Source organism: Danio rerio, chromosome 2 (assembly GCF_052040795.2).
Source record: "Danio rerio strain M-AB ecotype USA chromosome 2, GRCz13ab, whole genome shotgun sequence".
NCBI classification, from domain to species: domain Eukaryota; kingdom Metazoa; phylum Chordata; class Actinopteri; order Cypriniformes; family Danionidae; genus Danio; species Danio rerio.
In genome coordinates, this window is record NC_141022.1 from 59,355,001 (window position 1) to 59,371,875 (window position 16,875).

Below are 16,875 nucleotides of genomic sequence, written 5' to 3' on the forward strand. Positions count from 1 at the left end.
GCGGTATCAAATTCCATTAAAACAAAAGTCGAAGGATTAAAAATGAAACATACGAAATTAGTCGAACTCTGGAGGAAACGCTGAATAGCCTGGTAATGCGACATTAATTGTTTTATACTAAAAACTTGCCTTCAAAAAGTGCTTCATTGGTCTTATCCATATTTCTTTGCATGTTGAACACACATCGACCACAACAGGAAATAAAAAGACTGCAACTGTGTTCATTGCGTAATTTTTTTACGAGTTAAATATTTTAAATTAATCGCATGCGTTAATGTGCTAATTTTGACAGCACTAATGTATATATGTGTATATATATATATATATATATATATATATATATATATATATATATATATATATATATATATATATATATATATGTGTATATTTATATATATATATATATGTGTGTATATATATATATATATATATAATATATGTATATATAATGTGTGTGTGTGTGTATGTGTGTGTGTGTGTGTGTGTGTATATATATATATATCCATATTCTCATTCACACACATACACTATGGACAATTTAGATTATTCAATTTCCCGATAGGGTAAACCGGAGCACCCGGAGAAAACCCACGCCAACACTGGGTGAACATGCAAACTCCACACACAGTGTACATAGTTCAGATAAGGGAGACATCCAAAATATGCGCTGTTGGTGTGCCTCCAGAAATAGGATTGGGAAACACTGCCAGACTACTTCAAGTAACAAAACATTCCTTAGATGTTGTTGCATTTAATTTGAGCTTTCAGTTCTTTAATGAATTATAAAATAAAACCGTCATACATTTTTATATTTCATCTTTATTCCAATTGTTAGTGCAAAAAAAAAAACATTTTAACAATTTTATCTCCAAAAGAAAAAAAAAAGCTAATCTAAAGACATAATCAATCACATTCAAATATCACAACCCTCAAAACACCATAGACACATCAAAGTTAATAACAATAAAGCTGTAACAATTGTGACACAATCCACTCCTATGACGTCTAAGTTACACAAGAAAATACTATCATCTTTGGCTTCATCATAGTTCACAGAAATTCGTAAACCGTGCTTTTAATCAGAACTCTACAGTATTTGAAACTCTTCTTAATACACATTTATTAGATAATATCACAATCCAATGAATCATATTTGCTTTTTCATCCAAGTTCTGTTTGTACTTTTGCATCATCCAGACATCGTGGTTCACATTGCATTAGGAATTAATCAAACAAACATATTTTTCCTCCCTCATATTTTTCCTCCACGATCATCCAGACATCGTGGTTCACATTGCATTAGGAATTAATCAAACAAACATATTTTTCCTCTTTGCGTAGTTTCAGTGTCCAAGTATTAAAGAGCACAGGATGTAAAATAGGGACATCAGAGACTTATAGTGTGTCTGAAGTTTCAGCTCAAAACACCACACAAAAGATGTTTTCTAACTCTCTTAAACTGCCCCTTTTAGGCTTTGATCCTAATTGTGGAATTTTGGTGACTGTCACTTTAAATTCAAATGAGATTGTGCTCTTTTCAGAAGGAGGCGGAGTTACAAATGCCAGTGTATCAGCATAGTAGCAGATTCAGAAAAAAGAATGACATCCTATGCTAATGAGGGAGATATTGTCACAAGTGGGCGGGGCTTTTCTCCTCTGACACATACAAAGAGAGAATGTCGATCAAAGTGTTTTGTTTCTATCAAGTGTGTTTATAAAAAATAAAACGAATACATTTGTACCATTAGAAGCTGCTTATATTCACGCACTGCTGCCACACAACTGTGTTTAAACCTCTTATAAAAGGGATTTTTGCATAATATGTCCTCTTAAAACAGTTGGTGCCTCCAAATTCACGTTGTACGTCCTAAATAATAAACTAGAATTAATGTCCCAAATCATAATACTTTGAGCGTAGAGGTATTTCTGGTAGAAATGCTGGTTTAGTGCTAATATTGCCCAGAATGCATTGCACATTGGACAAGAATTCCATCAGAACTACAAACTTGTGCAAAAAAAAAATAAAAACTGCAAAAAAAAACTGCAAATATGGTGGACACACTAGAGATCTGCACGGGACTAAATTTTGAATCCCGCTCCCGCCCGCACCCGCCAGGTTTTAGCCCGAACCCGACCGCATATATTAAGCATTTGTTGTCCCGCTGCCTGACCCGCCCCGTTTTCTACCCACCGCGCCTGATCCCGCTAAAGAGCGGGGGGAGAACAAAACCGAAAATCACCCAGCTATACAGTCCAGACAGCCTATAACAAGCTGTCTGTATAAACACAAACACACACAGCACCAAGCACACACACACAGACAAAGCTCTTTCTCTCTCATTCGCGCGCGCGCACTAACACACACACATAAGCACCAAGCACACACACAGGCAAAGCTCTCTCTCTCATTCGCGCGCACGCATTAACACACACACACACACACACACACACATAAGCACCAAGCACACACACACACAGGCAAAGCTCTCTCTCTCTCTCTCATATTCGCGCGTGCACACACACACACTAACACACACACACATACACACACACACACACACACATACACACACACACACACACACACACACACACACACACACCCCTCTCATTCGTGCGTGCGCACACATACAAACACACACAGCAAAAAACAAGCTAAACACAATATCGCGCTATTTCATTTACACACATATGCGTGCTCGCTCGGGAGTCGGGAGCGATATTGCTAGACAGCCCGCTCCCGTCCCAAATTAAACCCGTTACCGACCGCTCCCGCGATTTATTCCCGAGCCGCAGAAATATGGTCGGGTCACGCGGCGCCCGCGGGACAGCTGCGGGGATGCAGATCTCTAACGTACAAGATCAAGAGTTAGGTATCGAGGCTAATGTAAAAATGTTTGAACGGTTGTTTATTAATAATCTAACCTAAAAATGTGAACTTTTATAAAGACTCATTAGGCTGTTAACTTCTGAATTAGGGTTGGGCAATGTTGACCAATTTGGCATTGTACGATGTCTAATGTGAAACATCATGATGGCCATTGTCGTCCTAGACGGGGGATGGGGGTGGTTGTTAAATATCAATTAATTTATACCGAATTAATTAATTGTAGCCTACCGTTTTCACTACCTGACCCACATGGTCTTTGCTTTACCCATAACCAAACCATAAATAAATAGTTACAAACAAATGACCACCTGTCAATCACTTTTTTTTTTCCGCGGGACTCTTCCACTTCACTAACACCACTTTCAACAGCAACCAAGTTTTCCCATGTGGTCTCCCATCCAGGTACTGACCAGGCTCAGCCATGCTTAGCTTCAATGAGTAACCAATCTTGTGCTGCAGGGTAATACGGCTATGCCTGTGGTGTGGTCAAACAGTTCTTGGCACATGTGCGAATGTGGTCTGATTGTAGTCCTTTTACAAGTAGTCATCATTCATTTGCATTCGTCATTAAAGCAACAGGTCTACAACGGACTACATTTGCACATGCACTAATGTTTAATTTCTTACACGGAGTGATCATTTCGTCCAAGACCTCAGTTTGTCGTCACGAGGCATGACTATTGGTTTGGACACGTTCTTATGTGTTTATTTTTAATCTAAAAATCCTATCACCATTCACTGCCCTTAAAGGTTCAGGACAGACTGGAGAACTTTTTTTTATATTAACAGATTTGTGTGTGTTGAGCATCAGTTAAGACAATGTTAGCACCTGTCAGCTTTAATTGTGGGGAAAACTGGATCATTTTGAGCTTTTGTCAGCTAATTTCAGCTTCCGGGTTTAAAATGATTTTTAGGATCAAAATCGGCGACGTAGCGCAGTACTGCAAGTGCAATGATGATGCGTCGGTTTCTCATTATTATTCATATCGGAGTTTTCTTATCCTATGAGAAGAGCCGGCTGCTTAATTATTCATGAGACCTGCCAGACCTGCCAGAGTCAAGCCCGAGCTGTGAGACTCGCCACAGTATTTAGTCGTTCATGAAGGCTCATATGCGTTTGTTTCCATGATCCACGGGGTTTGTTGCATGTTTTCCCCCGCGATCTTGTCAGGGCCGATCATACAGCAAAGCTGTGTGTGTGCTACTAGCATTTTTGTCGGGAGAGCAGCACGAGAATTAGAGAATGGCGGACGCTTTCTTTTATCAGGAGTTCGTTCACATTCAGACACATCGCCATGCTGCTGTGTTTGCCTAAATCCTCCAGATTACCAGCAGGGCTAATGGTAAAAATCGACAGGTCAGGAGACCTGCTGCACTGAGTCTGCTGGATACGGGGATTGAGGGAGAAGTCCTCATTTATAGGGTTTACATGAACACACTTATCTTTATAATGATATAAATTGTGGTTATGTGTAAATGAAATTACGAATAACAAGTGTAGCAGGGCATTAAATCACTGTTTATTTCTTTGCATTTTAACTGTGTAAATTATAAACTCATGCGTCTCCTCACGGTTTGTCTCATTTTGTGAGCTAACTGACATCAACAGTTGTTCGCTCACGTTCTCCCCTGCTGGCCACGCCCACTCCTGCCCGATGCTCGTGGAGCTCCACGCCCATTAATCATGCATCTTTTGAAAAAATTCTGAAGTAGACTTTAACTAAAAGTGGGGGGTGTCATGGCCCTTTAAGCCTGGTTTATACTTCTGCCTCGGCGTGACCCACGGCGCATGCCACGCGCGTAGCTGTGCTTTCATACTTACGTGCGCTGTTTCTGTTGCTCTGCAATAACACTTCTGAAACGCTAGTTGGCAGTGAGGTGTTTATGTTCCTCTGTGTTGAGTTTCTTCGCTGGTGTTTTGTTTTTTCTGAACGCTTCCTGAATGTACAAGTGGCTCAAACTCGCTCATTTTAAGGCAGGAACCGGCGGACGTGCAACAACTTTAATCATAAGGCACACACAAAACAGCAGTCTCCGTCTGGAGCCCCTTCACGGGACTACACACTTGTAAACACCCGCTGCATCACACTCGCCTGGCTCTCACCTCCCCCCACACTCGTAAGCGCTACCAAGCCAACCAATCACAGAGCTTAAGCTCTCCCGTACGATCTACATTTTATGAGAGGTGCGCGTCAGCGATGGCCACGGATATGTGTCCACATGTAGCCTGCGCCGTAGCATAGGCGTGCGCTTGACACAGAAATATAAATCAACCTTTATATGAATCACCAAGAACCAAAAATTCAGCTCAAAATCTTCTTTAATTTTTACTGAAAAACAAAGTCACTAATATTTAAAGTCAAAATTATGAGCCCTCACGTGAAGTTTTTTTGAAGTATTTCCCAAATGCTGTTTAACAGAGCAAGAAATTTTTCTCAGTATTTCCTAAAATATTTTTTCGTCTGGAGAAATTCTAATTTGTTTTATTTCAGCTAGAATAAAAACAGTTTTTAATTTTTTCAAAACCATTTTATGGTTAATATTATTAGCCCCCTCAAGCAATATTTGTTTTGGACTGTCTTCAGAACAAACCACTGTGATACAATGACTTGCCTAATTACTCTAACTTTACCCTAATTAACCTAGTTAAGCCTTTAAATGTCACTAAGCTGAATATTAGTATCTGGAAAAATATCTAGTCAAATATTATGTGCTGTCATCATGGCAAAGATAAAATAAATCAGTTAGAAAAGACTTCTCTCTGCTAAACAGAAATCGGGGGAAAATATAGAGGGGGGCTAATAATTCTGACTTCAACTGTACATCTCTTATAACTTAAAAGCAGAGATGTATAGTGACGAAGTAGAACTGTCTTAAAAGTACTAAAAGGCTGTATCTGCACTCTACTGCTGTATTGTTTTTTTCCTCCTTCTTCCACTTTTACTTCAGTACATATTTTCATGAGTTTAATACTTTCATTCCGATAGATTTTTTTATGTGCTGCATCGTTACTCGTTACAATAATAAAACTTTAACGAATCATTCCAAACCCACGTCATCACTGCCAGAGCAGCAGATGGCTCCGTCACAGGTTTGAATAAGCTGGCTCGTCATCATTCAGACGATAAAAGAAGACAGCGCAGCCTAAATATGAGCACTTTAGTTTGTTTGCGACATGGAAAACCCAGAAATTCCACCTCCTTCACTTTCAACTGTTCGTGGGGAATGGTCATGAGGAAAAAGACCACCCGTGGCCCTATTTAGAGTCCATTGCTGCATCCCAATTCGCATACTATCCATCCTAAATAGTATTTGAAAGTAGAATTAGTATGTCCCAAATCGTAGTCTGTTAAAAAGAGTATGCCAAAGGGTCCTGAATGGTTTACTATTTCCAGTAAAAACTGAAAGTGTAGAAGCGTCCATACTCTAACTGCTGATATTGGCCACAATACATTGCGCGTTGGACGTGAATTCGATTGGAACTACAAACGCTGGTGTAAAGTGTAAACAAACTACAAACATGATGGACGCGCGAGACCAACCGTTAAATAGAAAGGCTTCAGTAAAGATGTTTGTATGGCTGTTAATTACTGGAAAATATTTAAAATATCGTTTTCTGTGTTACATTTCATCTGCAACAACAACACTGAACTTATATAAAGACGTGTTTAGACATTAACGTCTGAATCAGAATTATCCAAAGACCTGAGGAGATTTCTCTGCATGAAAGACTCGTGACGAATGGGAGATTAACCTGCTGCTGCTTCTCCATTCATTTATTCATTCATTCATTTTCTTGTCGGCTTAGTCCCTTTATTAATCCGGGGTCATCACAGCGGAATGAACCGCCAACTTATCCAGCAAGTTTTTACACAGCGGATTCCCTTTCAGCCGCAACCCATCTCTGGGAAACATCCACACACACATTCACACACACACTCATACACTACGGACAATTTAGCCTACCCAATTCACCTGTACCGCATGTCTTTGGACTGTGGGGGAAACCCACGCGAACGCAGGGAGAACATGCAAACTCCACACAGAAACGCCAACTGAGCCGAGGTACGAACCAGCGACCCAGCAACCTTCTTGCTGTGAGGCGACAGCACTACCTACTGCGCCGCTGCCTCACCTGCTTCTCCATTAAGGTAGGAAATTAAATATGAAAGAAATGTGGATGATGTGTAGATGATTGACAGGGCTCGTAACTAAGCAACATAACGATCTGTTAACGAGGAAGTAGTATGACCCAAAAGCTTGTATACTCTTCTGTTACACACTCAAAACTATATATTGTCCTTCACAAAAAAAGTACATACTTTGAGGGCATATTATAAGTATGCGAATTGGGACGCAGCACATGTTAGCATTCGTCGGAGTGAAAGACGATTCACATAGAATGAAGTGCATACTCTGCCTCCTGAAAGATTGTGAAATAATGGCCTTCAAAAATTCACCGTCGAATTTGAAGGAACATATCAAGTTAAGATAAAAATAATATAATACACAAAACACAGCAGCTTGAGCTATCTGTAAGCGCTAGATAAGTTAACTAATGTTAGCTACCCACGGTTCATGACATGCTGCGATGTTCACGTAACGTTAACTAGCTGGCTATAATAAAGGTGTGTCACGCTGAATGGTGTTATTAATCATAAACCATGTTTCTTCTAGTCACGCTTAATCACGTTTACTGCTTTTTTAAATAACTACATAACATTTTACTTGTATTTTTACTTTCAGTATTTGAGTTGTACATTTTAGAATAAACTACTTGCAATACTTAAATACAAAAAATGCTGAATTCTTTAGTACTTCCACTTTAGTCACTTATTTAATAGAGCACTTGTACTTTTACTTAAGTCTGTGTCTCTAGTACTTTATACATCTCTGCTTAAAGTGAGTAAATGAACAGCATATGTTCATTTTTGGGGAACTATCCCTTTAATTAGAAGAAATATGGATAATGCAACAAATCCAATAGTGAGCACACTTTTCAGTTGCACACTCAAAAGTATACACACTGAATTGAGATTCAGCATATGGCATTGGTTTTATTTCTCAGTGACTGTGCGTTTTCATCAGAATTAAACAGGGATGTAAGCACGATGTTGAATGGGTCGATTGGTGTTTTTTTTCTTGCACATTTTAATGACATGCAGCAGTTCTGACACCTGTCTGAGACGCCCGTTAGTTGACAATCAATAATGTGAAATAATGTCTCGACAGGGAGCCGCGGTTTCTGCGTCCTCAAACACACCTGCTCCAACAGCAGCGCAGTTCACTAATCAATGACCCCTGCATCATTTTTATGCTTTAATTAAGGTCTCTTTTTATCAAGTGCTTGCTGGAATGTATGTACTTAAAACAAATATGCTGAGTCATAATCATGTAGTCTTTTGGTAAATATTTTGCACAGTTTTATCATCTGAAAAATATCTTTGTTTTTGGATTTCAAATAAAATATATAGATTATTTGATTATTGTTTTTCTTATCTGGTATTTTGGTTATTTTAAAAAATTTTTAATTTTTTATCCCTTTTATTTTGTTTAATAATCTGAAAACATTTTTTTTAATAATACAGTTGAAGTCAGAATTATTAGCCCCCCTGAATTATTAGACCGCTTGTTTATTTTTTCCCCAATTTCTGTTTAACGGAGAGCAGATTTTTTAAACACATTTTTAAACATAATAGTTTTAATAACTCATTTATAATAACTGATTTGTTTTATCTTTGCCATGATGACAGTTAATAATATTTTACTAGATGTTTTTAAAGACACTTCTATACATCTTAAAGTAACATTTAAAAGCTTAACTAGGTTAATTAGATTAACTAGGCAGGTTAGGGTAATTAGGCAAGTTATTGTATAACAGTGATTTTTTTCTGTAGATTATCGAGAAAAAATATAGCTTAAAGGGGCTAATAATTTTGTTCCTAAAATGGTGTTTAAAAAATTAAACCTACTTTTATTCAAGCCGAAATAAAACAAATAAGACTTTTTTTAGAAGAAAAAATATTATCAGACATAATTTTAAAATCGCTTGGTTTTAGTGTAGTTTTTATTCGTTTCAGTATTAGTTTATTTATTTTTTCTAAATAAGGACATTTGTTAGGTGCAAGATTCAAAATCAATAGAATAAACATTGTATAATAAAAACTCATACATTGCCATACGTTTCCTGAAACCTGTATTTAGAGGACATATGAACACTATCATCCACCAATACCGTCTACCCATCCTCAAATTCAAACATAACAGCCCACAAGATAGCAGCCTTAAGTACAATATGTGTGCAAGGTTGTATTGAGGTTAGATAGACAGTAGTGATGGGAAGTTCAGATATTTAACGCGGATGTTAGAACTTAACATACCAAAATTGTGTAGTCAGCAATAGTCATTTCAGTCAGTTAAAACATCACCTTGATCTGAAAAATGTCTTATAGTAAAGTTTTGCTACCCAACTTAATTATGATTCACTTATTTAAATTGCATTACGATTTTCTGTTAAAAAATAAACTTACTTTTTTCACCAGATCCTCTCATTTAAGCCCCCCATTTACCCGCAGATTTTTTCAACACATTTCTAAACATAATAGTTTTAATAACTCATTTATAATAACTGATTTGTTTTATCTTTGCCATGATGACAGTAAATAATATTTTACTAGATGTTTTTAAAGACACTTCTATACATCTTAAAGTGACATTTAAAAGCTTAACTAGGTTAATTAGGTGGCAGGTTAGGGTAATTAGGCAAGTTATTGTATAACAGTGATTTTTCTCTGTAGATTATCGAGAAAAAATATAGCTTAAAGGGGCTAATAATTTTTTTCCTAAAATGGTGTTTAAAAAATTAAAACCTGCTTTTATTCAAGCCGAAATAAAACAAATAAGATTTTTTTTAGAAGAAAAAATATTATCAGACATAATTTTACAATTGATTGGTTTTAGTTTCATTCGTTTCAGTATTAGTTTATTTATTTTTTCTAAATAAGGACATTTCTTAGGTGCAAGATTCAAAATCAATAGAATAAACATTGTATAATAAAAACTCATACATTGCCATACGTTTCCTGAAACCTGTATTTAGAGGACACATGAACACTATCATCCACCAATACCGTCTACCCATCCTCAAATTAAAACATAACAGCTGACAAGATAGCAGCCTTAAGTACAATATGTGTGCAAGGCTGCATTGAGGTTAGATAGACAGTAGTGATGGGAAGTTCAGATATTTAACGTGGATGTTAGGACTTAACATACCAAAATTATGTAGTCAGCAATAGTCATTTCAGTCAGTTAAAACATCACCTTGATCTGAAAAATGTCTTATAGTAAAGTTTTGCTACCCAACTTAATTATGATTCACTTATTTAAATTGCATTACGATTTTCTGTTAAAAAATAAACTTACTTTTTTCACCAGATCCTCTCATTTAAGACCCCCGTTTACCCGCAGATTTTTTCAACACATTTCTAAACATAATAGTTTTAATAACTCATTTATAATAACTGATTTGTTTTATCTTTGTCATGATGACAGTAAATAATATTTTACTAGATGTTTTTAAAGACACTTCTATACATCTTAAAGTGACATTTAAAAGCTTAACTGGGTTAATTAGGTTAACTAGGCAGGTTAGGGTAATTAGGCAAGTTATTGTATAACAGTGATTTTTCTCTGTAGATTATCGAGAAAAAATATAGCTTAAAGGGGCTAATAATTTTGTTCCTAAAATGGTGTTTAAAAAATTAAAACCTGCTTTTATTCAAGCCGAAATAAAACAAATAAGACTTTTTTTTTTAGAAGAAAAAATATTATCAGACATACTGTGAAAATTTCCTTGCTCTGTTCAACATCCTTTGTGAAATTAAAAAAAAAAGAAGAAAAAAGTTTGAAGGGGGCTAATAATTCTGACTTACACTGTATGTTTTGCTGGGAAGATTTTCTTTTATTCTTAATTTTGTTCAATCAACTGGTCATTTTCATTAAATGTTTGGTTTTATGACCTGATGCACTTATTATTGAATTAAATGATTAAAAGTAATGCCATTCACTAGATAAATTTGTGTTTTTCTTCACTTTTGCTCAGTGAGCTGTAATCCTCTTATATTTTGATCATTTTTTTCATTGGAATATTTAGTAAATAATTAGTGTAATTAATATATTAGATCAATTGTCTACACTTTACACTTTGTTTCTCAATGTTTTTTTTTAATCATCTGGTAGTTTTGTCATTTTAGTTAAAACGTTTTTTTTTTTTTTGCTGCATCTGTTGCTATATGAATGTTGTGCTTGCCAATCTTTAGTTGGCATAAAGTAGACGTATTTCTTTGTTAGGAAATGGTCCTATATAATATGAATATGAAATCGTATAAAGTTGTGCGAAATAGACACTTTTTTTCTTTGCCAATACATAAAATAGTTACGTTTTCTTGTTAGACATTACTTTTGACATTCATTGTTAAAAACAGACCCCACAGACACAGAAAATTACAAGTGGTGCTCGCTGCAGAGCCATTTGGGCGAGCTAAGCTCCAGCGAGGGGGAGCTTGAGCTTGAGCTCCACCTTTTTTGCACTTCTTCTACGAGTGATGTCACTGGGGGTAGGGGTGGGGGTTAGGGGTGGGGTTGGTGTACGCATTAAAACAGCTTACAGGAGGAGGAGCGACAGCTCATGCTCCCCCTCGCTGGAGCTCAGCTCTGCTCAAATGGCTCTGCAGCGAGCACCCTCTCGAAAATTAAACCTTAACCTCAATCTCAAGCAATTCGTAACTAATTGGCTAATTCGTATGTATTTTTAATTATTTGATTCATACATTTTAGTAAGAGTTACTCATCCCCCAGTGATGGTTGGGTTTTGGGGTGTGGTTTGGGAGCGTGCCTTGTTTTGAAAATGATATGTTTGCATATATTTGAAATTGTAGAAATTTTTCGCCAACGCATAAAATAGTTACGTTATCTTGTGAGACATTAATATTGACATTCATTATTGAAAACAGACCCTGCAATAACCTCAGATACTAATTTTATATGATTATACAACACAATTTCTTTTGTAAGATTGGGGTGGGGGTTTGGTAGCGTGCCTCTTAAAAATAATATGTTTTCATAAATATGAAATCGTATAAAGTTGTACTAAATATAATTTTTTTCCCAATACATAAAATAGTTACGTTTTCTTGTTAGACATTCATTATTAAAAACAGACCCCACAGACACTGAAGATTAAACCTCAACCTCAAATACTCATTTTATATGACTCTATGATACAATCTCATGAAACTCATAACTATTTGGCTAATTCATATGAATATTTATCATTTGATTCATACATTTTATAAGACTTACTCATCCCGCAATGACGGTTGTGTTTGGTGGTGGGGATTGGGGACATGTCTCTTTTTTAAAATTGGTTTTCATATATATCAAATTGTATATATTTGTAAGAATTAGACACTTTTTTTCTAATAAATAAAATAGTTCAGTTTTGTTTTGACACATTACTTTTGACATTTATTGTTCAAAACGAAACCTACAGACACTGAAAAATTAAACCTCATATACTCATTTTATATAATTATACAACACAATTTCATTCCTATCTAATTTGTAATTATTTGGCTAGTTTGTTGAAATTTTTACAATTTTGTTTTGAACCTTTTAGTAAGAATTACTCATCCCCCAATGATGGTTGGGTTTAGGGGTGTGGTTTGGGAGCGTGCCTTGTTTTGAAAATGATATGTTTGCATATATTTAAAACTGTAGAAATTTGTAGAAATTTTTTCGCCAATACATAAAATAGTTACGTTTTCTTGTGAGACATTAATTTTGACATTCATTGTTCGAAACAGACTCTACAGTCAACCTCAAATACTCATTTTGTATGATTAAACAACACAATTTCTTTTGTAAGATTGGGGTGGGGGTTTGGGAGCGTGCCTCTTAAAAATGATTTGTTTTCATAAATATGAAATCATATAAAGTTGTACTAAATATCATTTTTTTTCCAATACATAAAATAGTTACGTTTTCTTGTTAGACATTACTTTTGACATTCATTATTAAAAACAGACCCCACAGACACTGAAGATTAAACCTCAACCTCAAATACTTATTTTATATGACTCTATGACACAATCTCATGAAATTTGTAACTATTTGGCTAATTCATATGAATATTTATCATTTGATTTATACATTTTATAAGACTTACTCATCCCGCAATGACGGTTGTGTTTGGTGGTGGGGATTGGGGACATGCCTCCTTTTTAAAATTGGTTTTCATATATATCAAATTGTATATATTTGTAAGAATTAGACACTTTTTTTCTAATAAATAAAATAGTTCTGTTTTGTTTTGACACATTACTTTTGACATTTATTGTTCAAAACACAACCTACAGACACTGAACAATTAAACCTCAAATACTAAACTTATATGATTATTCAACTCAATCTCATTCCTATCTAATTTGTAATTATTTGGCTAGTTTGTTGAAATTTTTACAATTTTGTTTTGAACTTTTTAGTAAGAATTACTCATCCCCCAATGATGGTTGGGTTTAGGGGTGTGGTTTGGGAGCATGCCTTGTTTTGAAAATAAAATGTTTGCATATATCTGAAATTTTTCGCCAATACATAAAATAGTTACGTTTTCTTGAGGCATTAATTTTGGCATTCATTGTTTAAAACAGACCCTACCGAAAAATTAAACCTCAACCTCAAATACTCATTTTATATAATTATACAACACAGTTTCTTTTGTAAGATTGGGTGTGGGAGTGCGCCTCTTAAAAATAATATGTTTTCATAAATATGAAATCATAAAAAGTTGTACGGAATAGCCACTGTTCTGCCAACAAGGTTATAATAGTTTTGGATTTTTTATTAGTTTTAGTTTATTTTTCATTTTCTTCGACTTTTTGTTTTCAAATTCAGTTTGTTTTAATTAGCTTTTAGATTTACTAGTTTTTATTAGTTTCTATATTTTGAAATCGCTTGGTTTTAGTTTAGTTTTTATTCGTTTCAGTATTAGTTTATTTATTTTTTCTAAATAAGGACATTTGTTTGGTGCAAGATTCAAAATCAAAAGAATAAACATTGTATAATAAAAACTCATACATTGCCATACGTTTCCTGAAACCTGCATTTAGAGGACACATGAACACTATCATCCACTAATACCATCTCCCCATCCTTAAATTCAAACATAACAGCCCACAAGATAGCAGCCTTAAGTACAATATGTGTGCAAGGCTGCATTGAGGTTAGATAGACAGTAGTGATGGGAAGTTCAGATATTTAACGTGGATGTTAGAACTTAACATACCAAAATTGTGTAGTCAGCAATAGTCATTTCAGTCAGTTAAAACATCACCTTGATCTGAAAAATGTCTTATAGTAAAGTTTTGCAACCCAACTTAATCATGATTCACTTATATAAATTCTATTACGATTTTCTGTTAAAAAATAAGCTTACATTTTTCACCAGATCCTCTCATTTAAGCCCCCCGTTTACCCGCAGTGCTGTTGTTTAAGTTTGGTTCAGTCACAGCAGGCTGCCATGTACTGTTTGTGTTTGGTTCACTGAATCACGCATGCGCAGTATTATCGGTTCACCCCTTTACAAATGTGATCTCAGTGTAACGTTACTGTTAATAACTGAATGAGAGTAAATATTGGATTATTTAGAGTCAGAGGGGGGTATTAGGCTTGTTATAAAGCAAGTAGTTGGTGGAGACGCGAATCATTTCAAATGATTTTGTTCGTTTTGGTAAACTAGTTCAACCGGTACACTTAGAAGATCCGGTTAAAAAGATTCGTTAGCGATACAGAAATAAAACCCATTATTGGGCACAAATGTGTTAAATTAATAGTTTTAAGTGTCTGTATTCAATTCTGTCACCGTGCTGCTGTCATGTCCACTCATTGTTTTTGTCGCGGGAGCAACAGTGAGAACTGACTGTTGGAGAACTGGCTCGATCTGGCCAATAACAGGATGACAGACACTGAGGTGCGAAAGGGTCAAACACCTGCAGCACGAATTATATTTACTTCTAAAAAGCTTACAGTAAGATTATGTATCAAATACATTTACTAATACGAAAACGAAGCAGGTTTGTGCTATTATAGTTTCAGTTAGTCCTGTATGTACACAGTACAGTTTCAGTTAGTACTTTATTTTTATTTCAGTTGACAATTATTTTAAATTTGAGTTTTCGTTTTCTCGTTCGTTTTCGCTAACTGTAATTACCTTGTTTGCCAATACTTAAAATAGTTACGTTTTGTTGTGAGACTTTACTTTAGACTTGCATTGTTTAAAACAGACCCTAGACGATGAAAAATTTTACCTCAACTACTCCTTATATGATTATACAACACAATCTCACAGATATTCGTAACTTTTGGCTAATTTGTACGATCTCATTTGTACATTTTAGTTCAAATTACTAATCCCTCAATGACGGTAGAGTTTAAGGGTAGGGATTGGGGGCATACCTTTTTAAAAAATGTGTTTTTCATAAACATAAATATAATATTTATATATAATTATATATAATTGTATAAATTGTACGAATTAGCCACTTTTTCACCAATAAATAGAATAGTTAGTTTTCTTGTGAAATTATCTTGAATTAAATGATCGAATGTCAAACCGTATTGTGACACTGTTGAACTACGAGTTCATGATTGACAAACAAACTTCACACCATGGCTTGATAATGTAGCTACTCATATAAAGTCTCTGGGTTTTAGTTTATTAGACCAAGGTCATTGAAAGTCAAAAATCAAAGTAATTTCTTCAAATCATCCCTCAGGTCTCAGTAAATTTACCCTCCGAACAGCCATTGAGGTATCAGTTGTCCTGAGCTGCGCTATCTTGCTAAATTAGCCATCTTCAACACGATAAACCCCAAAATCCTAAGAAGCTCACATCAGCAGGCAAGAAGAAACACTTGTAGACTCCATAATCCTAGACTGTCTTTGCTTTTTTCTGTCAAAATGGTTTCAGAATAAATGTACCAAGCAAGTTTGACAATCGACGTAATTCCAGGCAATTTTGAGGTCCTTGAAATCGCGAAAGCAGATCTTATTTTGCCAGGTCTCGTCTATGGCATTTGAGTGAATTCTAATCTTATACTCTTAACAAAAAAATCTTGAGTTGTTTTAACACAATTTAGGGTAAAATATGGACAGAACCCAGTAGAAATAAAAAATTCAGATCAGTTTAAAGGGATAGTCCACCCAGAAAGGAAATTGTACTCAAGTGGTTTTAAATGTTTCAAATGTTTTTGATTTTCTTTTTTTTCTTCTGATAAACACAAACCAATTTATTTAGAAGAAAGTTCCGTTTACATTCTTTCTAGGACAAAAAAAAAAAAACAAACAAAACATGCATGGAAGTTAATATCTGCCATTTTTGATATAGAAACGAGCAAGTTTGTGACAAGTGAAGGGTCAGTAAATTAATGAATTTTCAGTTTTGGGTGAACTATCCCTTTAATACAATTAAATTATTCATACAGTGACTCTCAAACCTAACAGTTTTGTTCTAGAATGAAACTGACACAAATGTTCTGCTTTGACTTTGTTTGGAATAATTTCCATTGGCAAAACAGAAAAAAAACCAGACCATAACGGGTGTGAAATGTCTTTCTGTTATTGAATTATCACATAAAATCAACATCACTATTTAATCTTTGCTCCAAACATTTAAATATTCTTACATTTACAATTGATCTACTTAAAGTGATGGTTACCCAAAAATGTACATTTATTCGCCCTCATATTTATTCTGTTGAGGACAAAAGGAGATATTTTGAAGAATGTTGGAAACTGGTATCCATATAGTCCTACAGTATTTTTTTTTTCTAATTTGGGTGTCATTGGCTGCCACTCTCCAATATTCTTGAAATTAAATTATTTTAAAATAAATCCATAAAGGTTTGGAACAACTTGAGGCTGAG

General features: G+C 35.1%; 1 long non-coding RNA gene across 2 annotated transcripts in view; it reads left to right on the top strand.

Moving 5' to 3' along the window:
• Positions 1-16,875, top strand: part of LOC137488289 (uncharacterized) — a 98,382-nt gene that overhangs the window by 13,456 nt on the left and 68,051 nt on the right. The window lies entirely within an intron of this gene.